This window comes from Callospermophilus lateralis, chromosome 6 (assembly GCF_048772815.1).
Source record: "Callospermophilus lateralis isolate mCalLat2 chromosome 6, mCalLat2.hap1, whole genome shotgun sequence".
In the NCBI taxonomy this organism is placed as follows: Eukaryota; Metazoa; Chordata; class Mammalia; order Rodentia; family Sciuridae; genus Callospermophilus; species Callospermophilus lateralis.
The window spans coordinates 15,682,156-15,702,011 of NC_135310.1; the positions used below are offsets into that span (position 1 = coordinate 15,682,156).

Below are 19,856 nucleotides of genomic sequence, written 5' to 3' on the forward strand. Positions count from 1 at the left end.
CTGTTGGCATGAGTTCACAGCTAATGAACCAACAGTACATATTTAATAAGGTATTATTAGACAAAATCGCAGAAAACAAAGTTACATATTGACCAGTTGATGAAAATCTCGTAAGCAGGCATACAAAAACCTAATCCTGTATTTCCCTTAGAAGCAATGGTTCAGTATGCACTAATTCAGTGTTCACAGCAACTTCACAGAACATAACTGCTGTGAGCAATACCATATTCTACTGGGATTAGTCACTGGTTAAATTTGACATTCATGTTACAATGTATATGATCTGCTGTTTGTTTATTGTACAGAATGATATCTTAAGTTCCCAATTTCAATGTACAAGCATCTTCATTATGACAATTGCTCTGAAATAACTAATATTTAACAATACAATAGAGCTGTAGAATTGCTACATTGTAGAATGTGATGAACTTAAGTGTACTTCCTGCCAGTTTAGGCATGTGGCCAATTGAAATTTTTAAATTATGTATTCTTATTAAAAACTATCCACTTGAAATAAAAATAGATTTTTCTAAAACCCTCTATAGGTATAAAATTTAGGAGATTTATCAGATGTAACAAAATGGCAGGAAAAAAAAACTCTGAATCTTTGTTATTTTTTTCTGCCTTATGCATTTTTTTATTCTGTCTATATTATAAACTCTTTGAGGATGAAAAAATGAAATGAAAATTTGCAATATTTATTATGGATTCTAAAAAGCAGGCCAAATGATAGGTAAAAATTGTTGTGCCTTAGGGAGAAAGTACAGTACGTGTGCTAGAGAGCCGCCACTCAAGCTTTTAAATGTATTTACTCTGAATTTATTTGGTATGATTTTTAAGATAAAAATAGTGCTTTCAGCAAAAAAGATGAAAGAACCAAACTGCATCATATTTAATACTATCAGAAGCATCTAAGAGATTCTTTTAAGAAAAACAGAACCATGATGATTACAGAAATATTTTTGGTTGCTATACAACAAATATAATTTTTACAATATTGGAAGTATATCCCTGCTGTGTCAGAGTTATGACATAAAACAAAGCATACTCAAACTGGGGTGTTTAATGAAGAGAGCATTTACAGACTTTAGGGAAGGTTTAGGGAAGCCCACAGGAAACAATGCAGAGTAGAGACCCACGACGAAGGGGAGGGAATGGTTCCTGGAACTTGAGGAGGGTGGCCATGTGGAAAGAGCTGCCCAAGAGGAACAAGAGGATGGAGAGGAAGCTGGTGGTCTAAGTACCCAGACCACCCTCTCCTTCTGCCCTGTTCTCCTCCAGAACTCCCATTGGCTCAAACAACTGGAAGCCCAAGCTCAAGAAAAATCAGTATTCCTGAAACCCTGTTTCTGAAAAGAGGAAGAAACCATGTTGCACTGACGTTGCAAAGTCTTCAGTGTTTGTTTTAACTGTCCCCATTGGTGACCTCTGGTCAAATTTGGAGAATGTCCTTAAAATAAACTTGAACGTAGTTGATAATGGAAACCATGAAGGTCCTCCTACTATGGCAGAATACAGCAAAGGGGTTGTTGGGGAGGAAGGAACAAATGTAGGGCATCTGGCTGTTAATTAGCCTCGTATGTGGCTCTCAAAGTGTGGTCCTGGGAGGGGCAGTAGCAACATCACCAGGGAACCTGTTAGATGCAAATGCTGGGGTTCTATCCCCATATCCAAGGCCTACAGATAATTCTGAGGCACATTCAAGTTTTAGAACCACCATCCTACAACAGGAGTTGGCATACATTTTCCATAAAGAGCCTGAAAGTAAATATTTTAGACTTTGTAAATCAAGAGGAAAAATCAAGGATATTAAATGAGTACATATATGCCAAGAGAGAAGATAGATTTTCATATTTTTATTGAGAAAATTAAAAAATAGAATGATAATAATTGAGTACACATTTGTAATAAAGTTCTACTAATGAGAATAGAATTCCTTTGTGGAGCAAATAACAGTTTGCTTAACTAGGGCTTAAGTAAATCTTTCCTAGCATCTACATTTATTATAAATGTCCAACTCTTTAAGGTTTATCTCTAATGAAGATGACCTATTTCATCTTTGAAAATGTCACACATATGGGTACTGATAAATATTGATTTTAATCCACTAGGCTGTGATTTTAATAGAGCATCATACCAATTACTTTGGAGGCACGTATCAATTTATTTTAGATTTTTATCTTGATATTTGTTTTTTAGCATACCATTAAATTGCAGATTAATGAATCACTTTCAATCGAAAGTTAGGTGGAAGTTCCTCAATGGCACAGTTAGGGGTATGGGAATTTCCTTTGTTATAATGTTGAGGGCTAAGTATTTGTGGGGTGATAAAATTTTAAAATCTTGTTTTTAACTTTGATAGCATAAGAAGTGTTTTAAGAAACTCTGCTGGTACTTCAAACAATATTAGCAGTTATCAAAAAATGACTTTAACAGTGTAAGTTTTACATTTAGTGCTGTTGTATCTTATTATTTTAACTACAGCAAAGGCTAATTTCCAAAGCCATTCAGCCATTCATTTGATAATAGTGGTTGAGGGCATTCTACTCTTTAAGAAAAAAAATTCTACTCATTCCTGGGTTCAAAAAAATTCCACTAAAATTTTAACACGGCTGGTCCATCAAATGCTGTGCAACAAGGTAAGTCAGGATTTTTCATCTTATTTTTCTAGAAAAAGTTCACAGAAGTAGGAAAGGTTAGGACCACAAGAACAAATTAAGTTCAACATTGACACAATGGCTTAACACAAATGCTTGTTGGGATGGATTTGCTGATAAGTAATACAATGATTAACCATAGGCTTTTCATTTTTGCATGCTTTTTAAATTTCATCTAATTAAACTCTTTTGTGTCCAGCATATTTTTGCCACCATCAATTGCCACTCATCAGATTCCACTTCAGTTTGTACTGAATTAGTGTTTCCTCAATTTCTCTGAAACTATTGTCAACTGTAGTTGTTCCACTTTGACTTTTCAGTCATTTCAATCTTGGCGCTAACTTTTCAAAAACAACAATTAGGCGATATATTAACATCAGTCAGCACATCAAGAGCTAAAGAAAAACATTCTAAATCATTCACTTTGTTTTCTTATTGACTATTGAAATTGTTCCCAGTGTCCTCAACTCTCTGAGCAACAGTTCTCACTGAAAGGCAAGTTTATTTTCTCTAAATACTTTTCTTTGGTGGCAGTAATCAAATGTGATTTAACGAACTCTTAAAAGCATGACACCCGAAATCCATTTTTAGCTTTTTTCTCATTTTGATATGATGGATAACCAGCAACTTAAAAAGTAAAATAAAATATCCCAGTACAGTGGTACACATGGTTCTCCAAACACTGTCGAGCTGACCAGCAAGGTCACACAGTAAGAGCATCAGTGCCATCTCTTGTGCAACCCCTCACCTCTGTTCTTACAGTGCAGAATCAACCATAGATAGTCAAAATTTAAAACAATATTTTAAAGTCCAAACTAAAGTAGTGAAACTTTAGTATGGACTTTAAAAATTGAATTTCTCTTAACTTCATGTGTCACAAAATATTAATCTTCTTTTGGTTCCTTTCCCCCCAACCAGTTGAAAATGCAAAAATCATTATTCTTAGCTCATGGACCATAACACACACACACACACACACACACACACACACACACACACACACACAGGTATCAGTTTGGACTTGGCCTGCAGGGCCTGCAGGGCATATTTGCTGACCCTTCGTATAAGGCAAATTGTAGGCTATGTGTACATTTTCAATAAGAATCAATTTCAAGGACTGGGGCTATAGCTCAGTTGGTAGAGTGCTTGCCTAGCATGCACGAGGGCCTGGGTTCAATCCCCAGATCCATAAAAAAAAAATCAATTTCAGATAAATTATGCAGTTAACCACTGCATAGGGAGTATTCAGATAATAATAAAAATCATGAGTGATAGAGGAATGACTAAAATTTTGAAAACACTTGGCAGTGAAACTCTCAGTGGAATTTGCTGATAGCAATGAGTTTTAAAAATGAAACCAGTCAGCTCAATTGTCTGATTTTTCTCCTCAGTGTTTCAATTGTTTGAGAAAATGGAACACAGTTACCTTCAACCAAGGTCAGGGTTGTGCCAGGCAAGTAAGATAGAGGAACAAGACAATTGAGTGTATTTGCCAGGGAGTCATAATGATGGATCGTGGAATTTAAGGTGGATAGTAAAGAAAATGAAGAGAGGAGAAAAATGAGAAGTATGAGAGTTTGAAAAAAGAAAAGGAGAGAATGGATGAATGAGAGGTTTTGATGAGGTCACAAACTGAACCTCTTGCAAATGGGCTATTCCAGTAAGTGAATTGAGGGGACACTAGGTATTGGTCAGAGTAGGATGTTTGAGACCGAGATAGTGCAGCTCCTGGTCTGGGCTGTAACCATGGGAACAGATGGCCGAATTGAAATTTGAAAAAAAAAAAAAAAAAAAAGTCATTGATTCTGAAGCAGGCAATCAAAGAACTGAATGGTCAAGATGTTGGATGGGTCACACAGTTAGACGTTGATGTCACCAAGGATGACAGAGGAAGACAGCCAGGAGAGAAAGTCCTCAATAGATGCATTACCGAAAAATCAGAACTGCTCCATGGAGCTGACAGATTTTCCCCAGACAAAAGCCAGCCCTCCTCCTTGATAGCTAGAAACAACAGAGTGCCCACTGGAAATGTGGAGTAAAGCATTTCCTCTGCTTTAAATAAGTTGGCCATCACTAACTAGATTGGTCCTTAATTAAAATTAGAGTTTAAATGAGTTAAATTACCCATACAATATAAAAAGTATTTTTTAAAAAATACAGAAAGTTCTTGAGTGTATTCCTGGACCTGGAAGCCCTCAGACCCTGTCACTAAGTGGACAGACCCTGGAGCCAAGCTGCCTGGGTTCAAATCCAGATTTTGTCATTTCCTTGCTTTAGGCAAGTTCTTTGACCTCTTTGGACTTATTTCACCACCTATAATATATAGGCAATAATAATACTTAACTCACAAGGTTGTTGTAAATAGTAAATTATTTAATGCACATAAGGGCCCAGTATGTAGAATTAGGATGAAGTTAGTGTTTGCTATTATCGTAATTATCTTAAAACATAGTGGAATTCTCTAATTCCTCCGCATGACACTATAAAACTGACTAGAAAACCACAGTGTTTGCTCTTGTTCTACTTTACTCGGAACTTTGGAAGATCATGGGTTGAATTTTTGTTAACTACTCAATATAAAAGAATGAATTTTTAAAGCATTTTCTGTTCTTTTGGAAAATAGGAATTCTAAAAAGGAGTTGAAAGCAACAAAGAGGCGCTTCACCACCAAGAACTTAGAAATCAACTGGTCCCATATGGTTAAAGCAAAGCAGAAGGTGCAAAGCACTTTGTAAAGGTGTACTGTCTTCCCATGCCAAAGAAGACTTCCACTTAGTTGACCAGCTCATCATATATAAAGAAAGAATATGGGAACTGGGAGTGTGAACAATGGTAGAGCACTTGTGTCGCATACACCAGGCTCTGGATTTGATCCCCAGCAATGAGAAAAAAGGAAGAATATGATAATCACAAGAAAAGATATTCCACAATGGAAGCTGGGGGTGGAGGAAAAAAAGAGAACAGTGCACCTCAAATGCTAATGTTTTACCTCCTTGATAGCATTATTTTTCATCTAAAATTGATGACTCCAGCCCCATTATATATTCCTATAATCCCAGCAACTCAGGAGGCTAAGGCAGGAGGATCACAAGTTTGAAGTCAGCCTCAGCAACTAAATGAGACCCTGTCTCAAAATTTAAAATAAAACAATTAAAAGAGATAAGGATATAACTTAGCAATAAATTGCCCCTGAGTTCAATTTCCAGTACCCGCCCTCTCAAAAAAAAAAAAAGATTCCACCCTCTGAGTTTGCAATCCTGTGGCCACACCCAGGAACTTGTTTTTCCTTAGGATCCTTGTCCATTCACAGGGTATGCTTGGAAGTGACCAGAACAGGAGGAAATCCTAACTCAGAACTCGAGGTAGGATCAGTACAAGACCACAATGAAAAATGAAGACAGGTCTTAAGAGGATGGTTCTAGCCACCCCAAGTTGGAGTTCTCAGAGAAGGAGTGTTAAAAATTCCTCAAAACAAGATGATAATTTTCCAAACATTCTGTAAGAATCAACTTTAAAAAGCAAACCTGGTTTCTACATTAAGCAAAGACCTCAGGCGCTTGTGGATCTTTAAAATGTCCTACTTTGGAAAACCCTATGGCTTTGGGTCGGGGGGGTGTGGGATTTTCCTAACCCCATTTTACACACGTTTTGGATTTCTTTTAAAACCAAGCCAACTTTCTTTCAAACAACAATAAACAATTCTTGCTTAAAAGTTGAGAGTGGAGACTGCTCGTCAACCATGTGTCTGCCTCTGGCTGTCAATTCTAAGTTCCTGCTGAAGTCTTCACAAAAGCTCCAAAACATTTTGATGAGTTTCCTCATTTGCATCAGGCCAGATTTTACTAGCAAGTGAGGTTTAGCCAACCCCACACATGTATATAAAGTGATTTTCATCTACCGTTCCCAGAAACTTCAGAATAATCAATTAGTCTGATTTGGGGAGCTGTTATCTTCTGCTGATTCACTGATTTGACCGCCCCTAGTTATAAGCTTGCACTATTCGTCATAAATTTACTTGGTCTATAACACTTCCTCTTACAAAAGAGAAAGAGAAGCAAGCAACATACAAAGAGCTTGGCTATCAGCAAGTCATTTAAAAAATATATATATATTGCAGCATCCTTGCGGGGCTCATGAGATAGCTTCTAAAAGTTTTATCACTAGATTCAAAACCCTAATCTAAGGGCATCAACTGCCTTTATTTCATTTGAAAAATCAGTCTGCCCAATAGAGACCACTGATCAGAAAGTCCCACAAGTTAGAAAGAAAAGGTGTTTGACTTTATCCTTGAAGACATTCGCATGAATGAGGAACAATGAGACTTGTCTAAGAAAAAATAATAATTGGTATATAAACAAAACACAACTACAAAAAAAGTAGCCATGGTGCAATATTCCAAGGTCAATAATAATGCAAACCAAGAAATTATAAGTAAAATAAAAGCAAAGATAGATTTATTCTAGTGCAGAAAAGATATGCAAATGAGGATCATGGACTCAGCTAGATGGAGCCAGTGTTCCATGGGAAGGTGAACTTAGGCTCAATTGCAGAGAATTGGGGAAGGGAGGGGGGTGCAGCTTTGCACTCTTCAGAGGAGATAAGTAGGACAGGTAAATTCAGTGCAAATCAGGTTGGTCATAAATTGTGTTAAGTCCTTGGAATGTCCATGTCAGGAGGCAGACTGGCCCATCTGGTATTCCCCAGACCTTATAAGATTTTGTTAGATTCTGGAAAATGGTTTTCTTTGGCAGATTTCAGTCCCCAACAAAATGTCTATGTGGCAATTTGGACCTGTCAGTAAAATCTCCAAGACTCAGAAAAAGAGTTTTGCTCTCATCTTGACCATTCTGGAGTCCTTTTGAGTTCTGTATTACCAGTAATAGCTGGAGTTAACAAAAGTCCTTGATGGTAAGTGAGAAAAGAATTCACCAGGGAAGTGAGTCTTACCGCATTTTCAAAGACGAATGAATGGAGAAAGGATTTTTCCTCACTCCTGGCACCTCATGCTTGCGGGCTGCCATCTCGTACCTCCTAAGTACAGAGCTCCCTGAATCAATTCCATCAGTCCTCACATAGTTACGAAAACACAAACATAAAAACAGCCTGACATCCCCAAAGCCAAAGCATAAATCCAGGGTTCGGGTTCTGCTTTCCAGTTTTTATACCTCATTTACTCACACATGTGACAGAGACCGGTTTGCTGTTCACAGTACGGGGTTAGGTGTGACCTTGAAATATGACCTTTGATTCTTGGGCAGAAGCAAAGTACGTCACTCCAGGATTGGCCCAGAAAAACATCCCCTGTGACTCTGTCCCATATCTTACCCCCCTATCTTCTGGCTGGATCGTGATTTCAGGCTGACGTCAGAGCCTCCATCAGCCAGGGCCACAGAAGGTCCACATAGAGCCGGCAGCCCCACCCTTCCCTCACACACCCCCCAGCCAGCTGGACTTTGTAAGAGTACATTTTATTCTGTTCAAGCCACTGAGTTTTGGCTGCTTTAACAGCTAGCATAACGTTAACTACAAGATGCACTGTTATTTTTAATCAAAGATGACAGCCAAAAGGCAAATAGTAGTCCCCCTTTACCTGAAACTTGAGGATTCAGTTATCCTTAGTCAACGACAGTTGAAAATGTCACTTACCTAAACTCTTTAAAGAGGGGAGATCACACCCACTTTTACTACAGAATATTGTTATAATTGTTCTACTTTATGATTAGTGTTCTACTTTTTATGTTGCAAACATCTTACTTCATCATAGGTGTGTACATGTAAGGAAAAGCTTAGTATGTTCAATGTGGGTTTCAGGTGACCTTGGGAGGTCTTGGAATAAGGGGTGCAACTCGACCTGCCGTACTGCCGAATTCGGTTGAAGAATATTAGATATTCGTTAAATGAGATTTATTATGAATTCATTCTCATCTTTAAAATTTAAAATAAAGCATTTAAGTAATAAGTATAACTAAAAACCATAAATGTAGAATAGATAGAGTGAAGTCCAGCCTGTGACACATTTAGCTATACCCTCTCCCCAGGATACGGTGGAGGCCAGCATAGATTCTCTCTGTCGGGGAGATTAAGACTCTTTACTCATCCAATTACACATTTTTGAATGTGTGGTTTCCCAGAGAGTAGCCCCACTTTTTAATTTATTCATTCGTTTGTTTGTTTGTTTGTTTTTCCTGTGTAACACTTCATTCCAGAGAAATTTTACAGGGAAGCAAACAGATTGTGTTGGCACTGTTCTGGTTGCAGTGGGGATTAAAAATATGGTTCTAGCCCCAGAGAGTTTCTGGCAGCTCTAGAAACATCTTAACAAAATCCCATGGACCCTTAAGAGCACAGTTTAGAAACCACAGTTTACATTAATTCAATCACAGGATGTTAGGTACACACCGAAACATCCTTAGTTTCCTTTATAGCTTTGACCTATCAGCTACTAGTTTATCTATATTTTGGAAGTTATTTAAATTCTTAATCTGCATAAACCCATAGGCAACAAATTCCATTTTTCTTTAAGATTTTTTTTTATTGGTTGTTCAAAACATTACAAAGCTCATGACTTATCATCTTTCATACATTTGATTTAAGTGGGTTATGAACTCCCATTTTTACCCCAAATACAAATTGCAGAATCACATCGGTTACACATTCACATTTTTACATAATGCCATTTTAGTGACTGTTGTATTCTGCTACCTTTCCTATCCCCTACTATCCCCCCTCCCCTCCCCTCCCATCTTCCCTCTCTACCTCATCTGCTGTTATTCACTTCTCTCCCTTGTTTTTTTCCCCCTTTTCCCTCACAACTTCTTATACGTAAATTTGTGTAACATTGAGGGTCTCCTTTCATTTCCATACATTTTCCCTTCTCTCTCCCTTTCCCTCCCACCACTCATCTCTGTTTAATGTTAATCTTTTCCTCATGCTCCTCCTCCCTGCTCTGTTCTTAGTTGCTCTCCTTATATCAAAGAAGACATTTGGCATTTATTTTTTAAGGATTGGCTAACTTCACTTGGCATAAACTGCTCTAATGCCATCCTTTTCCCTGCAAATTCCATGGTTTTGTCATTTTTTAGTGCTGCGTAATACTCCATGGTGTATAAATGCCACATTTTTTAATCCATTCATCTATTGAAGGGCATCTAGGTTGGTTCCACAGTCTAGCTATTGTGAATTGTGCTGCTATGATCATTGATGTGGCAGTATCCCTATAGTACGCTCTTTTAAGGTCTTCAGGGAATAGTCTGAGAAGGGCGATAGCTGGGTCAAATGGTGGTTCCATTCCCAGCTTTCCCAGGAATATCCATACTGCTTTCCAAATTGGCCACACCAATTTGCAGTCCCACCAGCAATGTACAAGTGTACCCTTTTCCCCACATCCTCACCAGCACTTATTGTTGTTTGACTTCATAATGGCTGCCAATCTTACTGGAGTGAGATGGTATCTTAGGGTGGTTTTCATTTGCATTTCTCTGACTGCTAGAGATGGTGAGCATTTTTTCATGTACTTGTTGATTGATTGTATGTCCTCCTCTGAGAAGTGTCTGTTCAGGTCCTTGGCCCATTTGTTGATTGGGTTATTTGTTGTCTTATTGTTTAATTTTTTGAGTTCTTTGTATATTCTGGATATTAGGGCTCTATCTGAAGTGTGAGGGGTAAAAATTTGTTCCCATGATGTAGGCTCCCTGTTTACCTCTCTTATTGTTTCTCTTGCTGAGAAAAAACTTTTTAGTTTAAGTAAGTCCCATTTATTTATTCTTGTTATTAACTCTTGGGCTATGGGCGTCCTATTAAGGAATTTGGAGCCCGACCCCACAATATGTAGATTGGAGCCAACTTTTTCTTCTATCAGACACAGAGTCTCCGATTTGATATCAAGCTCCTTGATCCATTTTGAGTTAACTTTTGTGCATGGTGAGAGAAAGGGATTCAGTTTCATTTTGTTGCATATGGATTTCCAGTTTTCCCAGCACCATTTGTTGAAGATGCTATCCTTCCTTCATTGCATGCTTTTAGCCCCTTTATCAAATATAAGAAAGTTGTAATTTTGTGGATTGGTCTCTGTGTCCTCTATTCTGTACCATTGGTCCACCTGCCTGTTTTGGTACCAGTACCATGCTGTTTTTGGTACTATTGCTCTGTAGTACAGTTTGAAATCTGGTATCGCTATACCTCCAGATTCACACTTCCTGCTTAGAATTGCTTTTGCTATTCTGGGTCTTTTGTTTTTCCATATGAATTTCATGATTGCTTTATCTATTTCTACAAGAAATGCCGTTGGGATTTTGATTGGCATTGCATTAAACCTGTAGAGAACTTTGGGTAATATCTTCATTTTTATGATGTTAGTTCTGCCTATCCATGAACAGGGTATATTTTTCCATCTTCTAAGATCTTCTTCTATTTCTCTCTTTAGGGTTCTGTAGTTTTCATTGTATAAATCTTTCACCTCTTTTGTTAGGTTGATTCCCAAGTATTTTATTTTTTTTGAGGATATTGTGAATGGAGTGGTTTTCCTCATTTCCATTTCAGAAGTTTTGTTGCTGATATACAGGAATGCCTTTGATTTATGTGTGTTGATTTTATATCCTGCCACTTTGCTGAATTCATTTATTAACTCTAGTAGTTTCTTTGTAGACCCTTTTGGGTCTGTTAGATATAATATCATATCATCTGCAAATAGTGATAATTTAAGTTCTTCTTTTCCTATGTTTATGCCTTTAATTTCTTTTGTCTGTCTAATTGCTCTGGCTAGTATTTCAAGAACTAAATTGAACAGAAGTGGTGAGAGAGGGCATCCCTGTCTTGTTCCAGATTTTAGAGGGAATGCCTTCAGTTTTTCTCCATTTAGAATGATGCTAACCTGAGGCTTAGCATATATAGCTTTTACAATGTTGAGGTAAGTTCCTGTTATCCCTAGTTTTTCTAGTGTTTTGAACATAAATGGATGCTGTACTTTGTCGAATGCTTTTTCTGCATCTATCGAGATGATCATATAATTCTTATCTTTAAGTCTATTGATGTGGTGAATAACATTTATTGATTTCCGTATATTGAACCAGCCTTGCATCCCAGGAATGAATCCTACTTGATCATGGTGCACAATTTTTTTGATATGCTTTTGTATTTGATTCGCCAGGATTTTATTGAGAATTTTTGCATCTAAGTTCATTAGAGATATTGGTCTGTAGTTTTCTTTCTTTGAAGTGTCTTTGTCTGGTTTCGGGATCAGGGTGATGTTGGCCTCATAGAAAGAATTTGGAAGAGCTCCTTCTTTTTCTATTTCTTGAAATAGCTTGAAAAGTATTGGTATTAATTCTTCTTTGAAGGTTTTGTAAAACTCTGCTGTATACCCATCCGGTCCAGGGCTTTTCTTGGTTGGTATCTTTTGATAGCTTCTTCTATTTCTTCCTTTGTTATTGGTCTGTTTAATTTGTGTGTGTCTTCCTGACTCAATCTGGGCAAATCATATGGCTTAAGAAATTTATTGACATCTTCACTATCTTCTATTTTATTGGAATATAGGGTTTCAAAATACTTTCTAATTATCTTCTGTATTTCTGTAGTGTCCATTGTGATATTGCCTTTTTCATCCTGTATGTTAGTAATTTGAGTTCTCTCTCTTCTTCTCTTCGTTAGCATGGCTAAGGGTCTGTCGATTTTATTTATTTTTTCAAAGAACCAACTTTTAGTTTTATCAATTTTTTCATTTTTTTTGTTTCAGTTTCGTTGATTTCCGTTCTGATTTTAATTATTTCTTGTCTTTTACTACATTTGCTGTTGTTTTGCTCTTCCTTTTCTAGGGTTTTGAGATGAAGTGTGAGTTCATTTATTTGTTGGTTTTTTCTTTTTTTGAGGAATGAACTCCAGGAAATGAATTTCCCTCTTAAAACTGCTTTCATTGTGTCCCATAGATTCCAGTATGTTGTGTCTGTATTGTCATTTATCTCTAAGAATTTTTTGATTTCCTCCTTTATGTCCTCTGTAACCCATTGATCATTCAGTAACATATTGTTCATTTTCCAGGTGATGCAGGATTTTTCCTTCCTTCTTTTATCATTGATTTCCAGTTTCATTCCATTATGATCAGATAAGGTGCATGGTATTATCTCCACACCTTTATATTTACTAAGAGTTGCCCTATGGCATAATATATGGTCTATCTTTGAGTAAGATCCATGTGCTGCTGGGAAGAATGTGTAACCACTTGATGATGGTTGATATATTCTATATATGTCGGTTAAGTCTAGGTTATTGATTGTGTTATTGAGTTCTATAGTTTCTTTATTCAGCTTTTGTCTGGAGGATCTGTCTAATGAAGAGAGCAGTGTGTTGAAGACACCCATAATTATTGTGTTGTGGTCTATTTGACTCTTGAACTTGAGGAGAGTTTGTTTTATGTAGGTTGCAGCACGATTGTTTGGTGCATACATTTTGATAATTGTTATGTCTTCTTGGTGGATGGTTCCTTTTAACAGAATATAGTGTCCTTCTTTACCCCTTTTGATTAACTTAGGTTTGAAGTTGATTTTATTCGATATGAGTATGGCCACTTCTGCTTGCTTCCAAGGGCCATGTGAGTGGTATGATTTTTCCCAACCTTTCACCTTCAGCCTGTGTATATCTTTTCCTATCATAGGAGTCTCCTGAAGGCAGCATATTGTTGGATCTGTGTTTTTAATCCAGGTTACTAGCCTATGTCTCTTGATTGGTGAATTTAAGCCATTAACATTTAAGGTTACTATTGAAATATGGTTTGTACTTCTAGTCATGTTTATTTATTTATTTATTTTAGTTTGGCTAGTTTTTCCTCTTTGGTTCTTTTTCTCCCCATTTATTGAGATACCTCCAACTGTTAGTTTTGGGTGCTATTTTTCAATTCCTTTTCTTGTAGTATTTTGCTCAAAATGCCTTACAGCCAGTTTTCTGGCTGCAAATTCTTTTAACTTTTGTTTATCATGAAATATTTTAATTTCATTGTCAAATCTAAGCTTAATTTTGCTGGATACAGTATTCTTGGTTGGAATCCATTATTTTTCAGTGTTTGAAATACGTTGTTCCAGGATCTTCTTGCTTTCAACGTCTCTGATGAAAAATCAGCCGTTAACCTAATTGGTTTACCCCTGAATGTAATCTGCCTCCTTTTCTTGTAGCTTTTAATATTCTCTCCTTGTTCTGTATGTTGGATATCTTCCTAATTATGTGTCTTGGAGTTGGTCTATTACGGTTTTGAATGTTTGGGGTCCTGTAGGCTTCCAGGATTTGACAATCCATTTCATCTTTCATATCTGGGAAGTTTTCTAGGATTATTTCATTTAATAGGTTGTCCATTCCTTTGGTTTGAACCTCTATACCTTCTTCTATCCCAATGACTCTCAAGTTTGGTTTTTTTATGACATCCCATATCTCTTGGATAGATTTCTCTTGAGTTTTAAGCATCCTTTCTGTGTTGACTATATTCTTTTCAAGTTGATAAACTTTGTCTTCATTATCTGATGTTCTGACTTCTACTTGATCTAGTCTATTTGTAATATTCTTGTTTGAGTTTTTAATTTGGTTTACGGTTTCCTGCATTTCTAGGATTACTGTTTGATTTTTTAAAAAAAATCTCTATCTCCTGGTACAGCTCGTTCTTTGCCATTTGAATTTGTTTATTTAATTCGTTTTCAAAATATACTTTCATTGCTTGGACTTGCTGTCTCATGTCTTCTCTAATATTCCATTCCATCTGAGTTAGGTATGCCTTGAGTTCTTTCTCTGTCCATTTTTCTGATGCCTCTAGGTCCTCCTGTAGATTTAAGTTGTCCTGCATTGTTTGTAATCCTTTTTTCCCTTGTTTTTTCATGTTGTTCACGTTACTTTCAGCTCTGTTTGACTGCTGTGTTTCTGCTTTCTCCTATAATTTTTTTTTTTTTTTGTATATTTCTGTTGTCTCTCCTTTGTGGTGGGAGACTAAGCCTAGAAATGTTGGGCTTTATTGTACTTTAAAGCTGATTCATTCAATTCATAAAAGGCTTCTGGATTCTGTATGCATATAGTGATTTGTTGTTTGTTCTTAGGACTTTATGTTTAGGTTAGGTGCTATGATGGTATGAGGGTTAGTATGTCTTGGCTACTTTAGAAGATTGCTCTACTGAAGGGGGATATTAACAGGCGATTGGATCAGGGAGTTTGGTAGTAGCTAGGTATTTAGGAGCCCTATAGACAGCCTCGAAACATTCACCTATTTGCATTTAGACAATTACATGTAATGGAAGATGTAATGCTTGGGATGAAAGTTGGGGGGTAGGGGAAGGAAGGTGCTCTTAAGAAGAAAGAAGGAGAGAGAGAGAGATAGATTAGAGGAGAATGGGAAGAACAATAAAACTTGAAACGGGAAAGAAAGAAGGAAAAGGGGAGAAAAGAACAAAGAGAGAGAAAAAAAAAAGAAAAAATTGAAGTCTTAGAGATCCATTTTCTTCTCTTCCAGTAGGCGGAGCTGTGCCCTTCGAGCCGAGCTTCTGCCCTCTATGTGCCGACAGCAATCCCTGTAAGGCGGCTCCTGGGAGTCTCTCAGTCCTGTTAGTCCAGATCCGTTTCACTTCTCCGGCCCCTCCCCCACTTCCTCCTGCCAGCCAGCCAGGTCCTGTTCACCGGAGGTGGTTCCCCAATGATCTGGTTACACTTGCAGCCCCACCACGTGTCCTATATCCCGAAAGACTGAGCACCCTCTCTGTCATTCATGTAAGCCCCAGTGCTGTGGTGCGGTGATCTGGGAACCAACAGTTAATTTTTCCGGACCCCTTTGGTGGGCACGCCCCAGGAAACTGGCGGCTAAGACCTTGGGTGTTGCTGCTGGTGGTAAGGGGAATTGGGGATGGGGAATCCCCTCTGCTTCCCTATAGACATGCCCCCGGAGAGATTCCCAAGGTTTCCTGGCTGCTTGTATCTGGAGTGGGTGGGAGTCACACACCTGCTAAAGTGGATTCCGCTGGGAAGGAATTCCGTCGGCCGAACTCCGGTGACGTCACCTCTCTGCTATGGCGGGCCCCAGGCTCCTTGCCGGAGTGTCCCGAAGGGAGGGGTGGGACTGGTCTGTCTCTGGTTGGTTTCAGCTCCCGGTTCACTATTTCATGAAGGCTTGGCTAGAGATCTCTTCCTAGAGTCCCTGCGCTGCTCCTGCTGCGCTGCGCCTTGGAGGCTAGCCGCCCAGTCACGGGGGCCGGGGCTGGTGGCCGATGGTCGCCGAGTTGTGTGGGCAGTGGCTGGCGGGTCTGGACCTCTGCGCTGCGTGGCGGAGATTTACTCGTTTGGGGCAAACTGTCACCTCCAAAAATCCTACCCGTCTCTCTTCATTGGAATTTTGCTAGGAGTTTCTCAGCAGGTAGAATCTAAGCGTATCAATGCGTCTCTCTGACCTCGTTTTTGAGGAAGTACTGAAAGCACTGCCTCCCCGCTTGCCACCGTGTTGGATTCTCAAGCGAAGATATTTCTGCTGGAAGAAGCAGACACCCCAGCGCAGGAAGCAGACGGACTCCATGTTCTAAGATTTTTTTTTTTTACATTCATCCTTCCATTTTCTTCCTACCATCCATCTACTTCAAGCTTACATTACACTATCACCTTTGTCTTGGTATCTCCCTACTCTCCCAATCCATCCTGCACATCTTCTCTGAGGGACTGTTCTTTGGCCAGACAGCCAAGGTGGGCTTCATCATGTATCAATCTGAGCAGGTCACTCTTTTGCTTAAACTCTCCAATGGCTGCCCATCATACTTTGAATAAAAATTCAAAGGCCACCTGGTGTGGTGGTGCATGCCCTTAATCCCAGCTACTTAGGAGGCTGAAGCAGGAGGATCATAAGTTCAAGGATAGTCTAGGCAGACCCTGTTTCAAAATAAAAAGGGCTGGGGAGGTGGTTCAGTGATAGAACTCTTGGTTAGCATACGCAAGATCCTGGATTTGATCCCCAGTAAGTGCATGTGTGACGCGTGTGCGCACACACACACACACACACACACACACACAATCCAAAATCCCAGGGCCTTTCGGTGGTGCCCAAGAACCTCCATGACCTGGCTTGATATCCACTCAGACCAGACCCCCTGTTCTGCATCCACTGGCCTTGTTGAACTTTCTCAAACATGGCAGCCACCCTCAGTTCCCTGGGCCTGGGCCTGTCACATCCCACATGACTACATGGCTCCCTCACATACTTCATTCCCATCTGTGGTCTCATTTAACCTACTTAGGGGACTCTTCCTGATCACTCTAGAAAGTCTGTTCTCTCTTTGCCCTCCTACTCAGAGCACATCACCTTCTGGTGTTAAATCGTAGATGGGATATTTATTTGGTTTCCCCCAAAGCTCCTTGAAGATGAAATGTTTGGTTGTTGTTCATTACTATATCCCCAGCACCTAAAACCGTGACTAGCATTTATTGGTTGCTCAGCAAATAACTGTGTAAAAGAATAAATAGATGGATTCCCAAGAAAGTTTATAGCACCCAATTATTATTCTTCCCACTTCAAAATCATTCAAGCCCCGGCATGGTGAGGCCACAGCTCCTTCTGGAAGCCTGATTTCCCTTTCAGAGTCTCGTGGCTGTAGATAGACACAGGAGCACAGTGGACTCTCAAAGTTTCTATGCTGAGCCAAAGGAGCCAATATCCAAAGGTTGTAGTGTGGGAGTCCGTTTATGTGACATTCTCAAAAGAACAAAATTGAGGACAAAGAACAGATCTATGGTGCCAGGAGTAATGGGTGGAACAGAGAGGGGGGAACCGCATGGGGGAGGTGTGGGTGATGGAACTCTTATATCCTAATTATGGTGATGGCTACATGACTCTACATGTGTGGAAAATGCAAGTCTACTTTATAACAATTTTAAAAATAAAAATAAACATAAAATTAAAAAGTTAAGTCCCATGGACTCTAAGATTCAGGAAAATTAAGTTCTTGTTGTTCCCACACCTTGCTCTGGCTTTTTGCCTGCCCAATCCCACACCCTTCAGTGACCCCTCTTTTAACATGTGCATATTCTAGGTCTGTTTCCTCCCTTCTAAAAGTCTCTTTGCAAAATTCCAACTAGATGGATCTTTCTGAAATGTGACTTCTGTCACTTTTGTCTTGAGAAACTTTCGATGGCCCCCTACCCCTAGCGCAGCAGCCTGGGTCCTTCCTCATTTTAAAAGCCAAGGAGTCTCCATTCAGTTAGGGTCTTTTTCAGGAGCCCGGGATGCAGAGCAGACCTGCAGAACAGAAGTGTGGTACTAGAGTCCCACTGAGTGCCTCTTTGTAACCCCACTCTACATCCTACCCAAGCCTTCATAGAACCCCTAGTACTCAGAGAAGCATAAGTTGAAAATCAATGACCAAAAGGTCAAGACAGAAGTAAAATATTTCACAAGGATGATGATAAAAGTTATTTTATGCAAGAAGAGCAAAAAGAAGTGCCCAGAATACATAGCAATTGGAGCCTAAAATCATAAGCATGGCTAAAAGTGACTTTACTGCTTCTATAAGGACCCTAAATAGCCAAATGATTGAACACCTAGCTAGATTGTACAACCTAACTCAAAATGATATAGTTTATTAGTAGCACAGCTGGGACTGGAATCCTTGCCCAAGTTGTCAACTGTGAATCAGATCTTACTGCAATAATGACGTAGGTCATTTTCCAAGGCCACAATTATTAGGGTGTCAGCAGTTCAAATCATATTCCTTTTGAGGACTGATGAAAAAGGAAATAGGAACATTTAATTAGACATATTTCAATAGATTAAGGTAAAATTGTGCCTCATTTAATTTTTCAACAATTTGTCTGTAATGCCATCAGGCCAGAATTGGGCTAATTTATATGAACAGAATTTTGGATTTAACCGAGCGAGCAAAACACAATTTTTATTATCATCCCTTTGGTTGGAAGAATGAGCCAGTTCATCTTCGTCAAATCATTTCCATCTATTCACAAAAACAGTTTCCCTTCAAAATAACTACCTACTGGATTTCAGCTGCATGGTGGCCTGAAACATGAGAAGCATCTTTTTCTGGATTTGTTGGAGGTCAGCCCCTGACGCTGAAGTTCTTAGAGAAGGCTTCCCTTCCTTGTGTGGAGTTCAGCCTGTTCTGAAAATCTGTGAATTAATATATGCCCAATGACACAAATGTAATGACATGGAAAAACCAAACACATCTCTTCACCGCAGATCTTTATTATAAAACATATAAGTGAGGCTTCAATATATCAGTAAATCATGACATGGCTTATAATCCAATAATCATGACTCAATTTTCCATTAAAGTATATTTACTCATTTTTTTAAAAAATATTATGAATTACATTGCTACAAATTATGCTAAATGTGTGGTAATTTACACAACCATAACTTGAGTTTTGGACTTTTGTAGATTGGCATTTAAATGCTGGCTGTGAACTAGCTAAGTGGCCTTATTGTTCTCACCGTGACATAGTGATGAAACAATATTGGAAGACAGCTATAACAACTGTAATATAAAAATGAAAAGATCTGTGATTTATATTGGTGACAGAAGTACTATCATATCACTGAGGCTTGTGACCTGTAGTCAAAATTCAAGCAAGTATTAAGTCTGAGTTAGAAGGCAATAGAAATAAAGATGAGCTAGACACAGTGGCACACACCTATAATCCCAGCAACTTGGGAGGCTGAGGCAGGAGGATCACAAGTTCGAAGCCAGCCTCAGCTACTTATTGAGACTCTAAGCAAAGCGAGACTCTGTCTCAAAATAAAAAATAAAAAGGGCTGGGATTGTAGCTCAGTGATAAGTCCCCTGTGTGCAATTCCCAGTACCAAAAATATAAATGAAACCTTTCCCCATCCAAGTCCACAGACCCTTTTGCCTGAATTCTACCTACTAAATCCTATGGACACTGGTTTAAAATTTTGTGCTTTAGAAACACACCATATCTTGTGAAATGTAAGATAGAACTGGAATATTAGTTCCTTTAAATATGCTCAATTGTGATAGAAATTAATTTATTGTATCATAATTAATAAATTAAGGGGGAAATGTATTTTTTCTTTAGTTTCTTATGTGCATTATTCAAACAAAGTCTAAGTGAATGGAAAGCCATTTTTATTTTCCTACAAAGTATTTTCTAGCCTGACTTTTTTTTTAAACTTTTTTGTAGTTGTAGATGGACAGAATGCCTTTATTTTATTTGTTTATTTTT

General features: G+C 38.5%; 1 non-coding gene across 1 annotated transcript; it reads left to right on the plus strand.

Moving 5' to 3' along the window:
* The first annotated feature begins 3,781 nt into the window (after positions 1-3,781).
* Trnaa-agc (transfer RNA alanine (anticodon AGC)) lies at positions 3,782-3,852 on the plus strand. The gene has a single exon. It is a non-coding gene; the product is annotated as a tRNA-Ala (tRNA).
* Positions 3,853-19,856: the final 16,004 nt, after the last annotated feature.